Here is a 19,863-nt window from a genome sequence, read left to right on the forward strand (position 1 = left end):
CTGGTGAAGTGGCCCACTGCAGTCCTTAGGGCCTGGATAAGTTTCCTTTTTAAGCGAGGAATACATGGAGATAACCCGAGAATGCTCCCCTGGCCAAGAACCATCTACGATCACAGCACTTTGAAGAAGCCAGATCTTGGTGCAACATGTCAGTGCGCATCCGTGAAACCTTGCAACGTCACCCGGAAGTGAAGTATTGGGAATTGACTCAACTGTAGGGGAAGACTGACCCGGCTTGATCCATAAAACGCAGCAGTGAGGTGTGTGTTTTTTAGACTTCTAATACAAGTGGATACTTGTTTTGATTGTATTTTCATTACATAATATTTTACTGGAACTTCTCTCTTCTCCTTGTTGGTGCTTTTGGGAAACCTGCACAAAGCAACACAGTTGGGAACCTATGTGCAAATGGAGATAAGTCATCACAGCATTCGGGTTGCTCCTCAAACATAGGAGCAGTGGGTTGCTCCTATACCAGGCAAGCATTTAATTAGTCAATTGCCACATATAATAATATTATTAATCTAATTAATATATATGTATTCTTGAGATCTGCACCATGGGATATGTTTTGTTTACATGTACTAACGCTGATTAAGCGTCAAACAAAGGATCAAGAAAGTTTAAGAACTCAAGAATCCAATATTTTAATATTGAGGTATTCCCATTAATATTTGCTTAATTCACTTACTTGTCGTGTGCAATACTAGACCTTGGTCACTACTGTACGCATATGATCATAAATGGACTGCAGACTAGCACCTAGGCCAAATTGCAAATTAAATTACCTCCTTGGATTAGGTTACAGCTGTGATGTCAAAATTCAATGGGCCACTCTTCCGCAATTTACGCTGGTACACAATGCCTTCACTTTAAATACCGTATTTGCTCGATTATAAGACAAGGTTTTTTTCAGAGCAAATGCTCTGAAAAATACCCCTCGTCTTCTAATCGGGGTCGTCTTCTAATCAGACCTCAAATAGAGGTCTGATTAGGAGACTAAGATCCAGATCCCCCGCACCGCTGCAGGGGATCTGGATCCTCCTGTCTCACGCCCCCCATCATACACACACTTACCGGTGCTTCCTGCTGTGTTGCCGGGGCAGCGGGTTGACGTCTACGCGATCCGCGTAGACAACGTCCGCTGCAGCCGGAAGGAGGTGTGGCTAGCAGCGGGGGTTGTCTGCGTCCGTCGCGTAAACCTTCCCCGACTGTCAGAGATCAGAGCTCCCCGCACCGGTGCGGGGAACTCTGATCTCTGACAGCCGGGGAAAGTATACGCGACGGACGCAAACAAACCCCCCGCTGCCAACTCCACCTCATTCCGGCTGCAGCGGAAGCCGACGTCAACCCGCTGCCCCGGCTGGAAGCACCGGTAAGAGAGGGGTGAGAGAGAGAGAGAGTGTGTGTGTGTGTGTGTGTGTGTGTGTGTTAGTTAAATGGGGGTATAGGGTGTGTGTGTGTGTTAAATGGGGGCATAGGGCATTTCTGGAGTGGCGTTAAGGGGGCATTTAATAGAGCACTCTGCCTCCTGAAATGCCTTATACCTCCCTATATGCCACTCTGCCCCATAATATGCATTTTAACCCCCTAAATGCCAGAATGGGATATAGGGGTATAAGGCATTTCTGGAGGCAGAGTGGCACATAGGGGGTCGAAAGGCATACCATGGGGCACAGTGGCATATAGAGGGTTAAAAGGCATATCATGGGCCACAGTGCCATATTGGAGTGGCAAGCCTGGGGGCAGATGTGCGTAACTGGGGGACAGGTTGGAAAATACAAGAAATAAAAACAAAAAAAATATTTTTCTCAATCATAGCTTTTATTAAAAAAAATAGTTTACATGAATTAACATTTACTGGTAAAACTTTTTTCCTTTGGGGTCGTCTTATATTCAGGCTTTTTCTTTTTTTCCTAAGTTAATATTCAGATTTTGGGGGGTCGTCTTATAATCGAGCAAATACGGTACATAAAACAATTATTAAAAAAGAAAAAACATATAATGCAGTATTTTTCCAGGTTCCAGGGTACAAACTGAAACTCACTTTTCCACATATTTTGTGGGCAATACAAAAATGTATAACTAGTAGGTAGAAACTTAAGAACAGGACAGATTACTTACTAGGCCACTTCTGCTTGGTCTGCCACCTACGGATGATGCCACCGAGCTTACAGAACTGATGGAAGAGCTGCTAGGGCTATGTGTCAGTGCCGACACACCCATTGCCATCCTCTTGCTTTTCTTGGCCTTGGCAGGACTTGTTGATGGGAACCCAATACGGATCACCTTGTGAATAGGAGCAAAAAGGCCAAATTTTGGTGGACATTGAAAGTACCTGGAAAATGTAAAAGTAAAGTCATCATTGCTATACATTCACTTGCAGAGTGAGAATAGGTTTACCAAGCAAGAGCTGGGAAAACATTATAGCTACCATTGCATTCACCATTACAGTTACTTCATTTTAAAGGGGAAGTTTTGGATGGCTTTGCCTCTCAACCACCACCACTTTGGCAATTCTATGATATGGTGTAGTTTGGGCTAGAAAAAACAACATACCAATGGCTAATATGCAGCTGCCTTGAAAACAGCCACAATAGCTACCGAAGTTCCATACAATGCTAGCTAATAGTAGTCAATACTCTTTGGCTTTATTAAGATGCTTTTTACATTTGAGCATACTGCCAAGCAGAGCCGCTCCACACGTAGAAGGCTCATAAGGTCTGTGGATATAGAATCCTAGATTCTGGAAGGATGGTTCCCTCAGGAGATGACTGATAACTTGTAAGGAACTCTACAAATTAGGCATGCGGCATCTCAAGCTGAGCTGAGACTGTAACAACCTGACAGTATTGCATTTTCAATTAACTCTGCAATACTCTCACCATATTATCCACTATAAAATATTGTCTAGACCAGTGATAATGAACCTATGACACACGTGTCAGTGCTGACACGCGTAGCCATTTGGGGTGACGCGCAGGATTTCATGCGATTCATCCTCGGCTCCTGCACGGCCGCCGAGGATGAAAGAATCTGTGCTGGAGGAACGGGGGGGGGCGCCACGTGCAGTAGCGTACCTAGCGGGGGGCGGTCCGCACCGGGTGCCGCTTATCAGGGGGGTGCCAACTTGCCGGCACCCGGCACCCCTCCAGAGACGGACAGTAATGAGGAGCAGGCTCGCAAGGGAGCGGTATCGGAGGTCTTTAACAGACCTCCGGCTCCCTTGAGTGATTTTAAGCCGGTTCAAGGATCTCCCTTGAACCCGGCTTAAAATCACTCAAGGGAGCCGGAGGTCTGTTAAAGACCTCCGATACCGCTCCCTTGCGATCCGCGCGGCAACAGCTGTTGTGCGCCGGGGTTTGTTGTCAGATCCCGGCGCACAACACTGAAGCCGCGCCCACCGCTGTCCGTGCCCTCTGAACCCCGTGCCCTCGGAAGAAGACAGAAGAACTGAAGAAGAAGAGGAGCGAAGAGCAGGAAAAGGAGCTGTAAGGAGAAAAGAGGAAAGGTAGGAAAGCATACAGTGAGAGTGGATTGGTGTATGTGTGTGGATTGGTGTATGTGTGTGGATTGGTGTATGTGTGTGGATTGGTGTATGTGTGTGGATTGGTGTATGTGTGTGGATTGGTATGTGTGTGGATTGGGGTATGTGTGTGGATTGGGGTATCTGTGTGGATTGGTGTGTGTGTGTGGATTGGTGTGTGTGTGGATTGGTGTATGTGTGTGGATTGGTGTGTGTGTGGATTGGTGTATGTGTGTGGATTGGTGTATGTGTGTGGATTGGTGTATGTGTGTGGATTGGTATGTGGGGATTGGTATGTGTGTGGATTAGTATATGTGTGTGGATTGGTATATATGTGTGGATTGGTATGCGTGTGGATTGGTATATACGTGTGGATTGGTATATACGTGTGGATTGGTAAGTGTGTGAGAGTGATGGGTGTTATGCTGTACCATTTCCAATGTATTTTTCATTATATAATTATGCTCTAAAGTACATCATAACTCCCATCACTCTATACTGTTCCATACAGTGGCAGAGCTGGGAGATAGTTTAACCCCTTCGTGACAATTGCCGGTCCGGGCACGTCACTGAAAATCGTGACGATTATGACAATTGACGTGCCAGGACCGGCACGTCTTTAAACGGGTGAAAAAATCGATCCGTGATCGATTTTTTCACTCAAACGGTGTTGCTCTAATGCCTCGACATCGAGGCATTGAGCAACACCAAAAAAAACATTCCCGCCCCCCCCCCGATCGCTCCTAGGAGCAAAAAAAAAACATGTTTGAAAGACTGCACGTCTTTCAAACATGGCGGCACCCGCCGCCGAAAAACGGGTTTAGGAAGCGATCGCGAGTCGCTTCCTTTGCTTAGCTGGTGTTGCTAAGATGCCTCAGTATCGAGGCATCTTTGCAACACCTGTTTAGCAAAGGAAGCGACTCGCGATCGCTTCCTAAATGCTCAACTTACCTTCCCGGTGCCGGTGTCTTCGAAACACACGCGGTGTTTCAAGATGGCGGCGCCTATCAAGCCGGGGGGCGGAGCCTGATGACATCATCGGGGGGTGTTGCTGGATGTCATGGACATAAGAGTGATCATGATTTGATAAATCAAAGGCAATGTTTTCTAAACATTGCCTTTGATCAGTATTGGATCTGCCCCCCTCCTTCACTTGCTTCTAGTGAGGGAGAGAGACAGATCGGTGTGTTCTGGTATTTCAGGTATTCCCTAATAAAAATATATATATATTGATCCAAAGGCTCTTATAAGAGCCACCCATATAATATTAACCCCTTCATTGCCATTGATCACTGCATAAACAGTGATCTTGCATAGTGGCAATTGTTTTTGGGGTTTTTTTTTTTTTTTTACATTTTTTTTAACTTTTTTTTAGGTTTTTTTACTTTTTTTTAGTTTTTTTTTTTTTTTTATTATAGCCATTAACCCTTTCCTTCCCCACTATTTTTGCTGCAATTCTTACCATGCAGCGGTATACGGCTGAGGAGGCGTATGCCTTTTTGGCCACAGATTCTGAGGCCACTGATACAGCGTCAGATTTTGACGTTGGTCAGTTCACAGATACATCTAGTGATGTATCTGTGGCTGTTAGGACGCCTGCCACACGTAGTCGTGGCAGTGCACCAGAGGCATGGGTAGCGCCTAATAGGTACAAGCCAGCTATCCCTCCTTTTTCTGGAATTCCTGGCATCAATATTGATGTTACAGGATTCACTCCACTGCAATTTGTGCAGGTTTTTTTGGGAGACGATGTCTTGGGAGACATTGTCACACAAACAAACATTTATGCCCAGCAGCACCGTGCTGCTAGCCCTAATTCTTTTTGGGCAAAACAGCCATGGACTCCCATTGACGTGCCAGAATTTCTTAAATTCTGGGCACTCACAATGTTAATGGGCATTATAAAAAAGCCCTCCATCCGCTCCTACTGGAGCACCAGCCCCATCTTTAGTACCCCCATTTTTGCCCAAACTATAACTAGGCAAAGGTATGAAATGATTCTTCGTTTCATGCATTTTAGCAACAACAGCCTGTGCCCCCTAAGGAGGACCCCCAGTTTGATAGGCTGTACAAAATCCGCCCCCTGATTACCCATCTCGCTGCCAGGTTTCCAGAGGTTTATACACCTGGAAAGAATATCTGCGTGGATGAATCCCTAATGAAATATAAAGGAAGGTTGGGATTCAAGCAGTATATTCCTTCCAAGCGCTCCAGGTATGGAGTGAAGGTGTATAAGCTCTGCGAGAGCGAGACAGGATATACTCATGCCTTCCGGGTATACGAGGGTAAGGATAGCTACCTTGACCCTCCAGGTTGCCCAGATCATCTGGGCACCAGTGCCAAGATTGTTTGGGACCTAATATTCCCCCTTATGAACAAAGGCTACCACTTGTATGTAGATAACTTCTATACAAGCGTCCCTTTGTTCAAGCTGCTGTATTGTTTCGATACGGTAGCTTGCGGTTCTATAAAAAAGAACCGCTTGGGTTTCCCACAACGCCTGGTACGAACCCGGCTAGGAAAGGGGGAGACCTCAGCTCTACGCCAAGAGGAGCTTTTGGCATTGAAGTTCAAGGACAGAAAAGAGGTGTGCATGCTGAGCACCATCCACGATGAAAGAACCGTGGAGGTTTCTGTCCGTGGCAGAGCTGGGGTCACTAGAAAGCCAGTGTGCATCAGGGCCTATAACAAGCACATGGGTGGAGTTGATCTGTCAGATCAACTCCTACAGCCCTACCTCATTATGAGGAAGACAAAGGCCTGGTACAAGAAGGTTGCAATTTATCTAATGCAAATTGCAACCTATAACGCTTTTTTGCTGCACAAAAAAGCAGACACTGGGCTGAAGCTGTCTTTTTTGCAGTTTCAGCTCGAAGTAATTTCAGGTATCTTGTACCGTGATGCACCTGGTCCCCAAGTAGTGATGGGAACCAACAGAATTGGGGCTACCCATTTTATTTTTAAAATCCCCCCTACAGCAAAGAAGCAGAATCCCCAAAAGAGATGCAGGGGGCAAAGAAAGGACACCACATTTTACTGTCCAGATTGCCCTGGAAAACCTGCACTCTGTGTCGGTGACTGCTTCAAGCTGTATCACACAGTTTCCCATTTTTAATTTTTTTTTTGTTCCTGCTCCATTTTTGTATTTTTTTTTTATTTTTTGTTACATTTACTGTTTTTTAGCTTTTATTTGCTCCACCATTTTTAAGCGTTTTTATTTGCACTGTCAAGTGAACCCTGTGTCCATTCCGTGGCATGAGGGACCACTTAAGGTGCTAGATCAAATCCCTTCTTGGAGATAGGCCAGGCTTTCTTGTAACCTGTCCCTACTGATAGTTGGGTACAAGCATTTTTCTTTACCCAGATGTAAAATTCCTACTGAACTTGAATTGCTCATGTTCCAAATGTGGCCCTTTTGCCCCCAAACAATCTGACAAACCCATGCATGTGGGGTATCAATGTACTCAGGAGATGTTGCTGGACACATATCGGGGTGTTGTGTGACAGCAACATATACCAGGAGCTGTAATTTCACACCTGAAGTACAAAGTATGTGGAAAAAAAACACCAAAAACAATTACTATCCCAAACTTTGACAAGGGTTGGTGGTAGGATTAGTGCATGGAAAGGGTTAAACTATCAGCATCTAAAATACCCTGGGGTGTCTAGTTTTCAAAAATATATGGTTTGGTGGGGTAAATTTAATTTGCTGGCTTCAAAGATGCCCCAAATACCACATAGAGACAGAATTACCAGATTCAGAGAAAAATGGTTTTGAATTAGCAAAACGCTACTTGTACTTATTGCCCCATAACGTGTAGAAGAAAGCAAAAAAACATAAAAACATTGGGTATTTCTAAACTCGGGACAAATAGTAGAATCTATTTAGCAGGTTTTTTCAGTAGTTTTTTATGATGAATAAAAGATTTTTCAAATAAAAGTGAGAAAATGTGGTTTTTTTTCAATTTTTCGTCATATTTTATTATTTTTATTATAGGAAATTACATCATATGAAAAAAATTTTGGTGTCTGAAGAAAGCCCTTCTTGTCCTGAAAAAAACAATATATAACTTGTGTGGGTTTAGTAAATGGGTTAAGAGAAAATTACAGCTAAACACAAACACCGCAGAAACGATAAAACAGCCATTGTCACAAAGGGTACAAAAAGTAAAATCAGCCTTTGTCACGAAGGGGTTAAACTATAAATTGCGCAAAATTATGTTTTTTTGTCGAAGTGACACACCACGCGAGTTATGCTCGATTTTTTGCCGATTTTTGACACACCACGCCAAAAAGGTTGCCCATCACTGGTCTAGACAGTAAGCACGCTACAAAACTATTCCATCAAATTATACACAACTGCTGTCATGGAGGCATACTATAACCAAAACTAACCAAGTCCCAGAGTCCTATATGAAATAGCAATGTCTATTTGAAGGCTATAACTCCCATCATCTTTAAAGTTAAATATATAGTAAGCATAAGTGTACTCCATGTTTACACTTCATTCCCTTTGGATATTTGCCAACAACTGATGACATCTTCAGTCAAGTAAAAAAGATCAAACATCATAAATGCTTTAATTCTTATATAATAGTGAGTTGTGTGTTCTCTGGTATCCTCCTTTGAGCTTTTAGTTGAATTTTCATTATATATTAACAAAACTAGTGATGACTCAGAATAGAGGATGACTACTCATAATAGAGCATGTGATCTGCCAGTGGGAAGTATTTTAAATACATTTAGTACCTTAGTCCCTTATATATACGGTATGTTTATGGAAAATAAAGTTCCAGTGAGTACAGGCTGTATATCAAAGACTGCCAAAAGACATAAACAAGCTGTTTTAGGATACCCACCCATTACAACATATGCAGTGTTTCTCCACGAAGGAATCTTTTCCACTTAAAGCAAATAGTATTATTCTGTCACCATGTAATGTCCATCTGCATGGAAAATGTCACGCCACTGAATACAAAATTACCCATGAACTTCTTTGTGTTGGGCTTCTCTGATGTTAAAACACGCATCTCGACCATCAGCTTAATATTTTTTTCTCAAAGTACCGTATTTGCTCGATTATAAGACGACCCTGATTATAAGACGACCCCCCAAAATCTGAATATTAACTTAGGAAAAAAAGAAAAAGCCTGAATATAAGACGACCCTAAAGGAAAAAAGTTTTACCAGGAAATGTTAATTCATGTAAACTATTTTTTTTAATAAAAGCTATGATTGAGAAAAATATTTTTTTTTTGTTTTTATTTCTTGTATTTTCCAACCTGTCCCCCAGTTACGCACATCTGCCCCCAGGCTTGCCACACCAATATGGCACTGTGGCCCATGATATGCCTTTTAACCCTCTATATGCCACTGTGCCCCATGGTATGCCTTTTGACCCCCTATGTGCCACCCTGCCTCCAGAAATGCCTTATACCCCTATATCCCATTCTGGCATTTAGGGGGTTAAAATGCATATTATGGGGCAGAGTGGCATATAGGGAGGTATAAGGCATTCCAGGAGGCAGAGTGGCATTAAGGGAGTTAAAAGGCATTATATAGAGCACTCTGCCTCCAGAAATGCCTTATACCCCTATATGCCACTCTGGCATTTAGGGGATTAAAAGGCATATTATGGGGCAGAGTGGCATATAGGGAGGTATAAGGCATTTCAGGAGGCAGAGTGCACTATTAAATGCCCCCTTAACGCCACTCTGCCTCCTGAAATGCCTTATACCTCCCTATATGCCACTCTGCCCCATAATATGCCTTTTAACCCCCTAAGTGCCAGAGTGGCATATAGGGGTGTAAAGCATTCCAGAAATGCCCTACACACACACACACACACACACACACACACACACACACACACACACACACACACACACACACACACACACTTACCGGTGCTTCCAATTTCCTGCTGTATTGCCGGGCCAGCGGGTTGACGTCTCATTCCGCGGCAGCCGGAAGGAGGTGGAGTTGGCAGCGGGGGGTTTGTATGCGTCCGTCGCAAATACCTTCCCCGGCTGTCAGAGATCAGGAACTCTTGAACTCTGATCTCTGACAGTCGGGGAAGGTATTTGCGACGGACGCATACAAACCCCCGCTGCCAACTTCACCTCCGGAAGCACCGGTAAGTGTGTGTGTGTGGGGGGGCGACGACAGGAGGATCCAGGTCCCCTGCAGCGGTGCGGGGGATCTGGATCTTAGTCTCCTAATCAGACCTCTATTTGAGGTCTGATTAGAAGACGACCCCGATTATAAGACGAGGGGTATTTTTCAGAGCATTTGCTCTGAAAAAAACCTCGTCTTATAATCGAGCAAATACGGTACATCTCGTCTGTATTGGCTGTTTCCCAAATGCAATGAGAAGCCTGTCCAAAAGGTTTTGGAGTGTGTCTGTGGGAATTTGTGTCCATTTAATCAAAAGAGCATTTAGCATTGATGTTGGACAAGAAGTCCTGGCTCACAATCGGTGTTCAAATTCACCCCAAAGATGTTCAATGGGGTTAATTGACTAAGTTTGTGAATCCATGAAAGGGACACAGTGATGCTGGAACAAGAAAAGGCCATCCCCAAACTGGCGCCACAAAGTTGAAAGCATACAATTGTCTTAAATGTCTTTGTATGGTATAGCATGAACATTACCCTTAACTGGGTCTAGGAAATTCATTTTGCGCTACTCTATTCTGCTACACTACAGGTCATTATCAGACTAAGTGCAATCATGTCTGGCAGCGCAACCTCCTACAATAACCTCTTCTTCTTCTTCATCAGGGCAATTTCTCTTTTACGTGTAACCAAAAAACACTTCTAACTACAATTTCAGCCTGAAAAGGCAGCTTTATCAATATAGTTCCATAATAACTCAGAATGGGGAAGAAAGGGGATTTAACTGACTTTGAACGTGGCATGGTTGTTGGTGCCAGACGGGCTGGTCTGGGTATTTCAGAAACTCCTGATCTACTGGGATTTACAAGCACAACCATCTCTAGTGTTCACAGAGAATGGTCCAGAAAAGAGAAAATATCCAGTGAGCAGCAGTTGTGTGGACGAGAATGCCTTGTTGATGTCAGAGGTCAGAGGAGAATGGGCAGACAGGTTCGAGATGACAGAAAGGCAACAGTAACTCAAATAACCACTCGTTACAACCAAGGTATGCAGAATACCATCTCTGAATGCACAACACGTCGAACCTTGAAGCAGATGAGCCACAGCAGCAGAAGACCACACCAGGTGTCATTCCTGTCGGCTAAGAACAGGAAACTGAGGCTACAATTCACACAGGCTCACCAAAATTGGACAATGGAAGAGTGGAAGAACGTTGCCTGGTCTGATGAGTCTCGATTCCAGCTGCGACATTCAGATGGCAGGGTCAAATTTTTGATGTAAAAAACATGAAAGCTTTGGCCCAACCCACTCAATTAAAGTCTCTTTTGATATACAGCCTGGTATTTACTTCGGTTGTTGCACTTAACCGCTTAAGGGAGAAGACAGCCTGACCTATTTTTTTTTTAATTCAAAGGATGTTTATTTACTTTTCCTCTGTATTGTTCCCTGGTATATTCATTCCTTATTACTTAGATATGTTCCTGGCTTGGATTTGTACTTCTTCTTAATTAAGCCAACGCATTTATGCAAGTAGATTTTTAAAATCTAGACCCATTTTGCAGTGTATGCTTGCTTAACAATTATAAATGCATTAATAGAAATTATATTATGTTTAGTTTTTGACCAGACAACATACCTGTGCAAACAAGTGTACGTGTGATATGTGAAAAACCTGGTGAGAATGATTTACTATGTTCCCGGCATACCTGGTTCCTGCCACTGCACCGTCGTTCTTGCCCAAAGGCTCATCTAACTCAACTCCACACCATTCACCCTTTGCAAAATCCGTCTCTCCCACGTAGCGAACCACTCCGGTCTTTGTACCACCAACCTGCAAGCCATGATTAAGGGAAATTAACAGCTTTAATGCCATTGAATATTAAATAAAATTGGCATTATAATAATGAGAGAGTTGGATAAATCAGACACAAAACACATATAGAAAGTAGCTAATTCAAGTCAAACGTGTTCTTAAAATTGAAACTAAGATGTTCATTAAAATATCTTGTACGCAGCCATTTAGTTTAATATTAATAACACACAGTAAACTTTAGCAAAAGCAGTGTGTAGTAGTATGTAGAGAATCATGTTGGTTTTATTTGTCATTTTATTGTACACGACAAAAGGAAATATACTGAAACTTTTTAGAATACAACAAAGTCAATTCTTGTGTATAAAACACACATTACAGTCAGTCACAAAAAACCCTTAAAAAAGGTATCAAATTGTGAATTTAAACTTCCAACCAGGTGCCTTTCTGTGTCAAATGTGATTTACTAAACAATGATGTATGATGCAAAGCGCTAAACAATTTGTTTTTTCATTTACACATACAGTGCATGTTCCAAACACTTTCAAATAATTATTTCCAAATAATCACGTGGATTATTGACTCAGACCTTGTAATGAGTTACATATTCATGCTTACCCCTTACCAACTTTCATCAGTCTTGTGGACCTGTACATCCACCTTGCCAGTTACATTGTCAATGTATAGCTTAACTATATATCTTTTCCACTAAAGCCAAAGAGGGACACTTTCGATTTAGCGGGTATGGTCTGAAGCATGGCTGTTGGCTTGGGTCCAAAAGAGGGACATTTGGGATATGTATATATGAAGGAAACACTGAAGGAGCTTAAACAATACATTTCCGTTCCTTTTGCTAATTATAGTAAGAAGGTTGGAGAAAAATTGTAATTACCTACTCAGAATTTTAGATAAACTTTAAGATTTTGGTTGACTCTTAGGTAGAACTACAAATACTTTAGCAGGCTGGAGACAAAGGCATTATAATTGCTGTCTGTACTATTATCACACCAACACAAAAGCACAGTAACGTCTTGCAGAGATTATGCGCACAGATTGACAGTCTCGGCTTTGTACAGTTTCAAAGTTAAGAAGTGACAGAATCTGCTAACAGTTTAATTCTCAATACCTTTTTGATGTGGCTAATGAGACCATAGTGTTAGGATGATTTGCTCTCAGCTAAGAGTAAGAGGATACCGCATTAAAATTAAATAAATGTGGATGCCTTGCCGCACATTGTTCAGCTGGATCGTTTAAAAAAGGACTGTCCTTACAGCTAAGAGGAAACAAAGACAATGTGCTTGCAACACATGCTGAAACTGCTAATTCATTGTATTTCTATCATTAAAATGAGTGCATAAAGGTAATAATGTTTAATCCGTTCAGTGTAAGTCTAGATCATTTCCCATTTTCTCATGATATTATTGACATGGCTTCAGAGTATGGCTTCTGGTGCCAGTGTGTCCCCAAGTCTTATTTTATATATTGACATAAATGCCACGTTCAGGGCCAGACTGGGGATGACCTAGCGGCCTTGGCACTTTAGGGCACACGTTTTTCTACTAAGACCGAGAGCAGCCCCACGTATCCATCCATTGACCACACACCACAGGACCAGGTATGCTGCTGGGGCAGTACCATAGTTAAGAATCCAGTCCTACCAGCCACAGGCCCAGGTACAGCAACATTTCCACATTCACTTATTATTTCCCACTCCTAATGTATTATCACACAAATAGAGCTATAATTTGTTAAAGAATACAGCAGACTGAAAAGACCCCCTCCCTCCAAAGGACTAGTTATAAGCTGTTCAATGTTTGAAAAAAATACCCCCTTACATTCAAAATGACCAAAGAAAGACACTTGCTTTAGGGGTATGGATAGAGGGAAAAGGAGCAAATCTTTACTAATGCTATTTATGTGACTGTGACCTACTGACTAATATAAACACTGGATTTGATTTATAATTTAGTTTGTGAACACATTTCTTTACACGTTGTAACTTTAAGGGTTGTAGAACAATGTGATACACTCATATCCATCAAATATTCTGAGCTCCTAGGAAAGAGAGACATCAAGGATAGGATGAGAGACAAAGGGATTTGTGAGCCAAATAGTAACTGTGAACCTAAAAAAGAACACTAAGAATTTGGCCTATATTAGCTATAGGCTAATAACGGCAAACCAGCACATATTACGCTTTAAATGTGCTTTATGAATGATTACTGGTACTATTATTACCAGAAAAGTCAAATCTGGTCATCCAAAGAGCAGATAGAAAGGTATCATGATATTTTGTATGCGTTTTATTCAAGTAAAACAATCCCAATCTGAGGCATATCATTTATTGTTTGCATTTTGTACCACATAGGCACAATTTGAGATAACCATTATATTTTTTAATGTAAAATAAATATAATGGTAGTTAAAGTGAGGGGCAATGGTGCTACAGTAGATACACCAATATCTCGGTTCAAAAGATAAGTGAAACAAAAGACTCTTAAGGCTTACCCAGGCCCATTTAAAGAGACCTGACCGAACACCCTATATCCATAGAGGTTTTAAGAAATATCTTGTATATATGTTACCTAGATGCTAACTTATGAATACCCATGACCGGTCTTTGGCCTCTTGCCTTTGTGGGTGCCTGTGAGTACCTAAAATCTTCTGTCTTTAAAATATTGTTCTCACTTTGGATTATGTGCACATAAACTTTCAAACTCTGTAACAATCCCTAAATCATCATAAGGACCACCTTGCAAAGGTCAATGGACCAAAATTTAAGAATGACTACAGTACAACATTATTAGAATATCAGTAGCAGAATCGACTCTTCAAGCCTATGCTTTTGAATAAAATACAGGTTAAATGTACATTACTCCAGGAGTCTGAGGTCAATGTGTCATTGTTTAAATCATATGCAAAATATCTCATTTCAATAAAAGCCTCCCAGATACTTATTCATAATATTCCTCAATGAAATCATATTGACACTATGGAACATATATTCATTCCACTAAATGACATATTTCTGGAAATCTTGACTCACCAAAACACGATCTCCAATCCGTAAATCTTTGTCACCTTTTTTAACTGACCCACTGTCTGAAAGATTTGATCCCTATTCATTTCCTGTTTTTATAGTGTTGTTTAGCACACTTTCTCGGAGTGGAACGATGCGTGTAGTTAGAGGTGGGGTGGCAGTTCCAGAATGCAGGGACAAGTTTTGTGTAGTCAATGATTCCACAGAATGAGAATCACTTCCTGCACCATCTGCCACAGGCTGGCGAGTCAACTTGGATGGACGAGTAAAAATCCCCTGTAATGGTTGACATTCAAAATAGCGAACTCCACCAACCGATCCATCATTCTTTCCTACTGGGTCATCCAGAACAACTCCTGCCCACTGTCATGGGGCAAATTGGGTTTCTCCCAAGTATTGTACCACTCCAGACTTTACTCCATTGACCCATACACGTTCACCAACCACAAAGTCTCCCAAGAACTCATCTCCAACCTCAGTGATCTTTGAACTTGATTTTTCTGCACCAACTGAAGAGGTAGATCCCTGTTTATGCAATGGAGAACCTGTGTGCAACAAGCAAGGCAATATTAACAAACAAACAAACATTTATAGGCATGCTTATCAATCCTGTAGCCTTTATGTGGAAGTTACAATTATCCTGTGATAATTGGGGTTTAAGTTAAACTATGGTGCCAGACAGGTTTTTTAGAAATCAGAAGGATACATTGATTAAGATTAAGGAAATAGTTTAATGTCTCATATATCTCCATTCACAGCTTTTTACTATCTAATGCATGTTTTACCTATAAATAAACAAATAAAAATAATTTGTCTTGTAAAAACACTGCAGCAAACTGCCCATAACTCCATCAGTTTTTACCACCACCTTTGGCTGTGCACTGGTAAGTAAGAGATGTGTTTGGTCAAATGCATCTTATGCAAGCCACAGAGGTAGAGTTCAGAAAAAGAGAGCAAATGTATAGGGGCAGCTCTAATGAATCACTCCATGTATTTGCAAGGGGTAAGAAAAACACATTAATTTAAAGTGGACACTCAGTTGTCATATGTATTAAATTGCATATGATATTTGCCATGTCCTTGTAAAGGGACACTCCAGCCATCATATGCACTTTAGACTTTTGTGGTGTTCTTCTTGCCCTCTAGCTCCACTATATAACCAAATGTATGTGGACTGTTGGATACACAAGTGACCCTACAGGGCCCATATGTCATTGCCAGTGTTTGATTACTCCTTTATGACTTTAGGAGTTAGTGTTGTGTCCTGTAAAACATGAACACACTACCACAAGGATTTAATAGGACATCCTGAGCTTTTGCATTCTATGACAGCCTAGCTCCTTCCCAGAATAAGTGTTTAGGTGGTGTGAATGCTGGCGCCTGCATTAGACACTCTGCACACTCTGCACAGACCCTGCTGGGGTCTCTGGTAACCCACTGACAGCTGATCACACATACTGTTATCAGGAATGCAGAACCGAGTTTCTGCATCACTGTGTTCTAGAGTGAGATTTTAGTGAGTTGGGGACAAACGGAGTCTCTCAGCCTTTTAGATAAAATCAAGCGAATACCTGTGAGAATGGGAACATGTGGTCCTCTCGCCTTATGGCTGAGGGGGCGATGATTTGATATATAGAATGCACGTGTGATGGAAAACCGGGTTGCCAGGTTGCGCTTTTTCTTCCAGGGTCCCAGTAGAACTTTGTTGCTACTCACTGCTGTAGCAAAGTGATATAGTTTTTTTAGGGAGTAGTTTATCCTACATAAATCCAGTTGATGCTTGGCATTATGCTATGGGGAAGGGTGACCAGTGAAACCAGTGAGTGCCCACTCAGTCCATGTTATTCTAAAGGGGTCAGTATAGGCTTGATTGTGTTTATTAAAAAAAACAATACATAGAGCTAAAACACTTTATTGTAGCTCAAGGGCAAACATCAACAGCCATACCAAGTATATGTGTCAGGCCTCATCCAGGCTGCAGTGCTGTATGTCTTTAGTTTCCCTAGTCCTTGCTACAGTTCTCTCTTTGCCGTAATCCATTCCTGGATTTTCCTATGCTCTGTCCTGTACTTCTGATTCCTTGATTCCAGTCTTGCTCTTTGCTTTAGCTCTGTTCCCTTTATAAGGTGTACCCCACCCACGTGTTCTGTTTGTCTCAGTCATCAGTCTAAAGGTTTAGATTCAATGTTTGGTTTCAGTTTATTAGTGATTCAGTAAGCAGGGTTTAGCGTTAGGACCCACCCTCATTGGAGTACGTTGGAGTAGTGGTGGGCTAAGCATACTATGGCCATAAGATGTGACAGATTTTCCAATAGTTGTCATACAGTCCTAGGCTAGTTCCTGTATTTATGTGTGTCAGTCTGTTATGTAACGTGTATCCCCTGTAGAGGGGTGTCCTGTCCTGTATCCCCAGTAGAGGGGTGTCCTGTTCATGTCAGATCTTGAGTATTCCTTGTCTTGTTCCCTGTGGTACCCTGTATTATGTATATCTTGTCTGGTTATGTTTCTTGCTTGGTCTCGCTGTCCCTTGCTTCTTTCTCTGTTCCCCTTGCTTGCTATGTTTCTCCTGTACTCTGCTTAGCTTTCCATACTCCCAGCCTGCAGGTGCCTGCAGGATATCTCCAAATTCTGGTTAACATCAGATGCTATATCAGGACGCTGGTATGTGGCTGTAAAACCCTAGATGCCCACTCGGGCATCAGGCCCTGTCCTACTCCGCTACTGCGCAATAACTCCTGCACTCCATCTTTGGGCACTCTGGGTCATTACACTCGTCTGTATGGACCCAGTTTGTGACAATATGCAGACATAACATGTGTAGTGTCAGTAATACTAAAAACTGTACACCATGAAAGTACTCTACTATGTTGCAGCACGGCACCAACAATCATTTATACATTCATGTGAAATAATATTAGAAAGAAGCAATAGCTGTCATGACAAAACATGTAAACAGTCACAGGGGCACAAAAATGTTGGTATTATGGTAGGAATGGTACCTGTGGAAAAGGAAGTAGGGATAGGAAAAGAAATATCACAAATATCCAAAGGATTGAGGGGATCAGATGAAATGTGGTGTGGGGGTTAGTCCTCCTCTCCATAGGCGTCGCTACAGGGGGGGAGGCAGTGGGGCAATTGCCCCCCCTAGATTATTCATTTCCCCCCTTTTGCCCCCCCACCAAATTTGAGTAGAGAAGAATAATGACACAATATGCAAGAGAAGAAAGTTGTTGCCCCAGCTATATTCACATAGTGAAAAAAAAAAGAAATGGCATTAGCTATGATAACGTTGATGGATTTTACAGCATGCTGGTCTTTCACTGATTTCCAGTCAAGCAGTGACAGGCATGGCTTTACCATATTATACAATGTATCTGGGGAGGAAAACTTTCGGTAATTGTCTAACAATATCTTTTTCATCCAGGAAACAAATAATGCACTGGGTGCAAATTAGTGAAAAGGTGTACCTAGTCAATGTGTGTGTGACATATTGTAATCCTACAAGAAAAGCACAAAATATTGCAAATACCTAGAGGTTAAAGAGCCATTTCAGACTTCTTTTTGGATCTTGATACATTTTCCCTTATTGTGACAGAACCCCTACATTGGAAAACCCAAAAAGAGAAAATATAGCAGTTCTTCACTGTAAAACATACTGTGACAGAATGACCTGTCATACAGGGGCCCAAGGTACTCAGAGATGGCTCCAGCCTGGCTGCCAAACAGGCAGGAACTCCATTGTGTAAACTAATCCTATTAACAGGATTGCTGCCAGGACGAGATTCAGTAGCTAAAGGGGATTAAAGGTTGGGTTGTCTACATGTACCTGTTTATCATTGTTAATTTATGTTAATTAAGTTCTGTGGCTATATGAGTCCATGTTTTACAACAATAAACTGTTCATTCCTGTTGTATTCAATTTAAGGTAGTTGTGTCTAGGGCTGCAACTAACGATTATATTAATAATCGATTAGTTGGGCGATTTATTTTTTCGATTAATTGGATAAAAAAATGCAATTTTTTTAAAATTTTAAATAATGTAATAAAAAACGTACAATTTACACTTTCATCTCTTTATCGCAATGGCCTCTCTCTATTCACCTTCTTATTTTACTGACATAATAATAAAAGCTACAAGAACCCAAACACAGTGTTTCTCAAACTAAGTTTTAATACAAAGTTATTAGTAAATATTAATTCATATGTGTTACTCACCTGTCCCCGGTTCCCACGCTGCCGCAACAGCCGCCGAGCAGGATAGGGAGACCCTCCTCCACCGCACGGCCACCTCCACAGCAGCCGCCACGAAGGAGAGGGAGACCCCCCTCCACCACACGGCCACCTCCGCAGCAGCCGCCACGAAGGAGAGGGAGAACCCCCCCACCACACGGCCACCTCCGCAGCAGCCGCCACGAAGGAGAGGGAGAACCCCCCCACCGCACGGCCACCTCCGCAGCAGCCGCCACAAAGGAGAAGGAGACCCCCCTCCACCGTACGGCCACCTCCGCAGCAGCAGCTGCCAGGAAGGAGAGGGAGACCCCCCTCCACCGCACGGTCACTTCTGCTGCCATCCTCTGAAGTGCCGCGCAGGAGAGGCAGACCTCCTCGTACACGGCGTCCTGCTTCTGGCGAACTCCCTAACTGCAGGGCTTTATGAAGGGAGACAACGCCACACTCAAAATGGTCGCGATTCACGGACACCGGAAGTGATGTCATGATGGGATGATGGGAGATTAGGACTTCCTCCGCGGTTCCCCATTTAAACCTCTCAGACCAGCTACACCTTGCCTTCTGATGGTCGTCTATGCCTTGTGCTAGTGCCCAGATAGCGTTTACCTTCCTGATTCCTGTGTTCGGCAACACGGACTGTTTGCTAAATTAGAGAAGTGCGTCTTCGAGACTCGTAAAGTGATGTTTTTGGGATACATTATCACGCCTGAGGGGTTCGACATGATGGACCCATCAAAGGTACAAGCAATCAAGGACTGGCCGCAGCCTGTGAGCCTCAAGGCTCTTCAACGTTTTCTTGGATTTGCCAACTATTATCGGCTTTTTCTTCGAAATTACTCCAAGATTGTTGCACCCTTAACAGACTTGACAAAGAAAGGTGCCAAAGTCGCAGAGTGGTCGCCTGAGGCGGTGTCAGCGTTTGCCCTTCTCAAGGATAGATTCACGTCGGCCCCGGTGCTACGGCATCCCAACCCCCACCTACCGTTCGTCCTGGAGGTGGATGCTTCTGAATCTGGGGTTGGAGCTGTACTCTCTCAACGAGCATCGTACAGTGGACCGGTGCACCCATGTGGGTGTCAGCCTGGCTCTGGAGGAGTGGCGTCACCTGCTGGAGGGAGCTTCTGTACTTGATTTTGACCGATC

At 42.7% G+C, this 19,863-nt stretch overlaps 1 long non-coding RNA gene, 1 other non-coding gene and 1 pseudogene across 2 annotated transcripts; 2 read left to right on the plus strand and 1 right to left on the minus strand.

Annotated features, from left to right (window-relative positions):
- Positions 1–2,100: 2,100 nt before the first annotated feature.
- LOC128473719 (CAP-Gly domain-containing linker protein 2-like) lies at positions 2,101–19,206 on the minus strand (annotated as a pseudogene).
- Positions 4,079–5,512, plus strand: LOC128472946 (uncharacterized). Its single transcript, XR_008346229.1, has 2 exons — positions 4,079–4,403; positions 4,767–5,512. It is a non-coding gene; the product is annotated as an uncharacterized LOC128472946 (long non-coding RNA).
- On the plus strand, positions 6,745–6,874 carry LOC128476061 (small nucleolar RNA SNORA35). The gene has a single exon (XR_008347087.1). It is a non-coding gene; the product is annotated as a small nucleolar RNA SNORA35 (small nucleolar RNA).
- Positions 19,207–19,863: the final 657 nt, after the last annotated feature.

Source organism: Spea bombifrons, chromosome 2 (assembly GCF_027358695.1).
Source record: "Spea bombifrons isolate aSpeBom1 chromosome 2, aSpeBom1.2.pri, whole genome shotgun sequence".
Taxonomy (NCBI): domain Eukaryota; kingdom Metazoa; phylum Chordata; class Amphibia; order Anura; family Pelobatidae; genus Spea; species Spea bombifrons.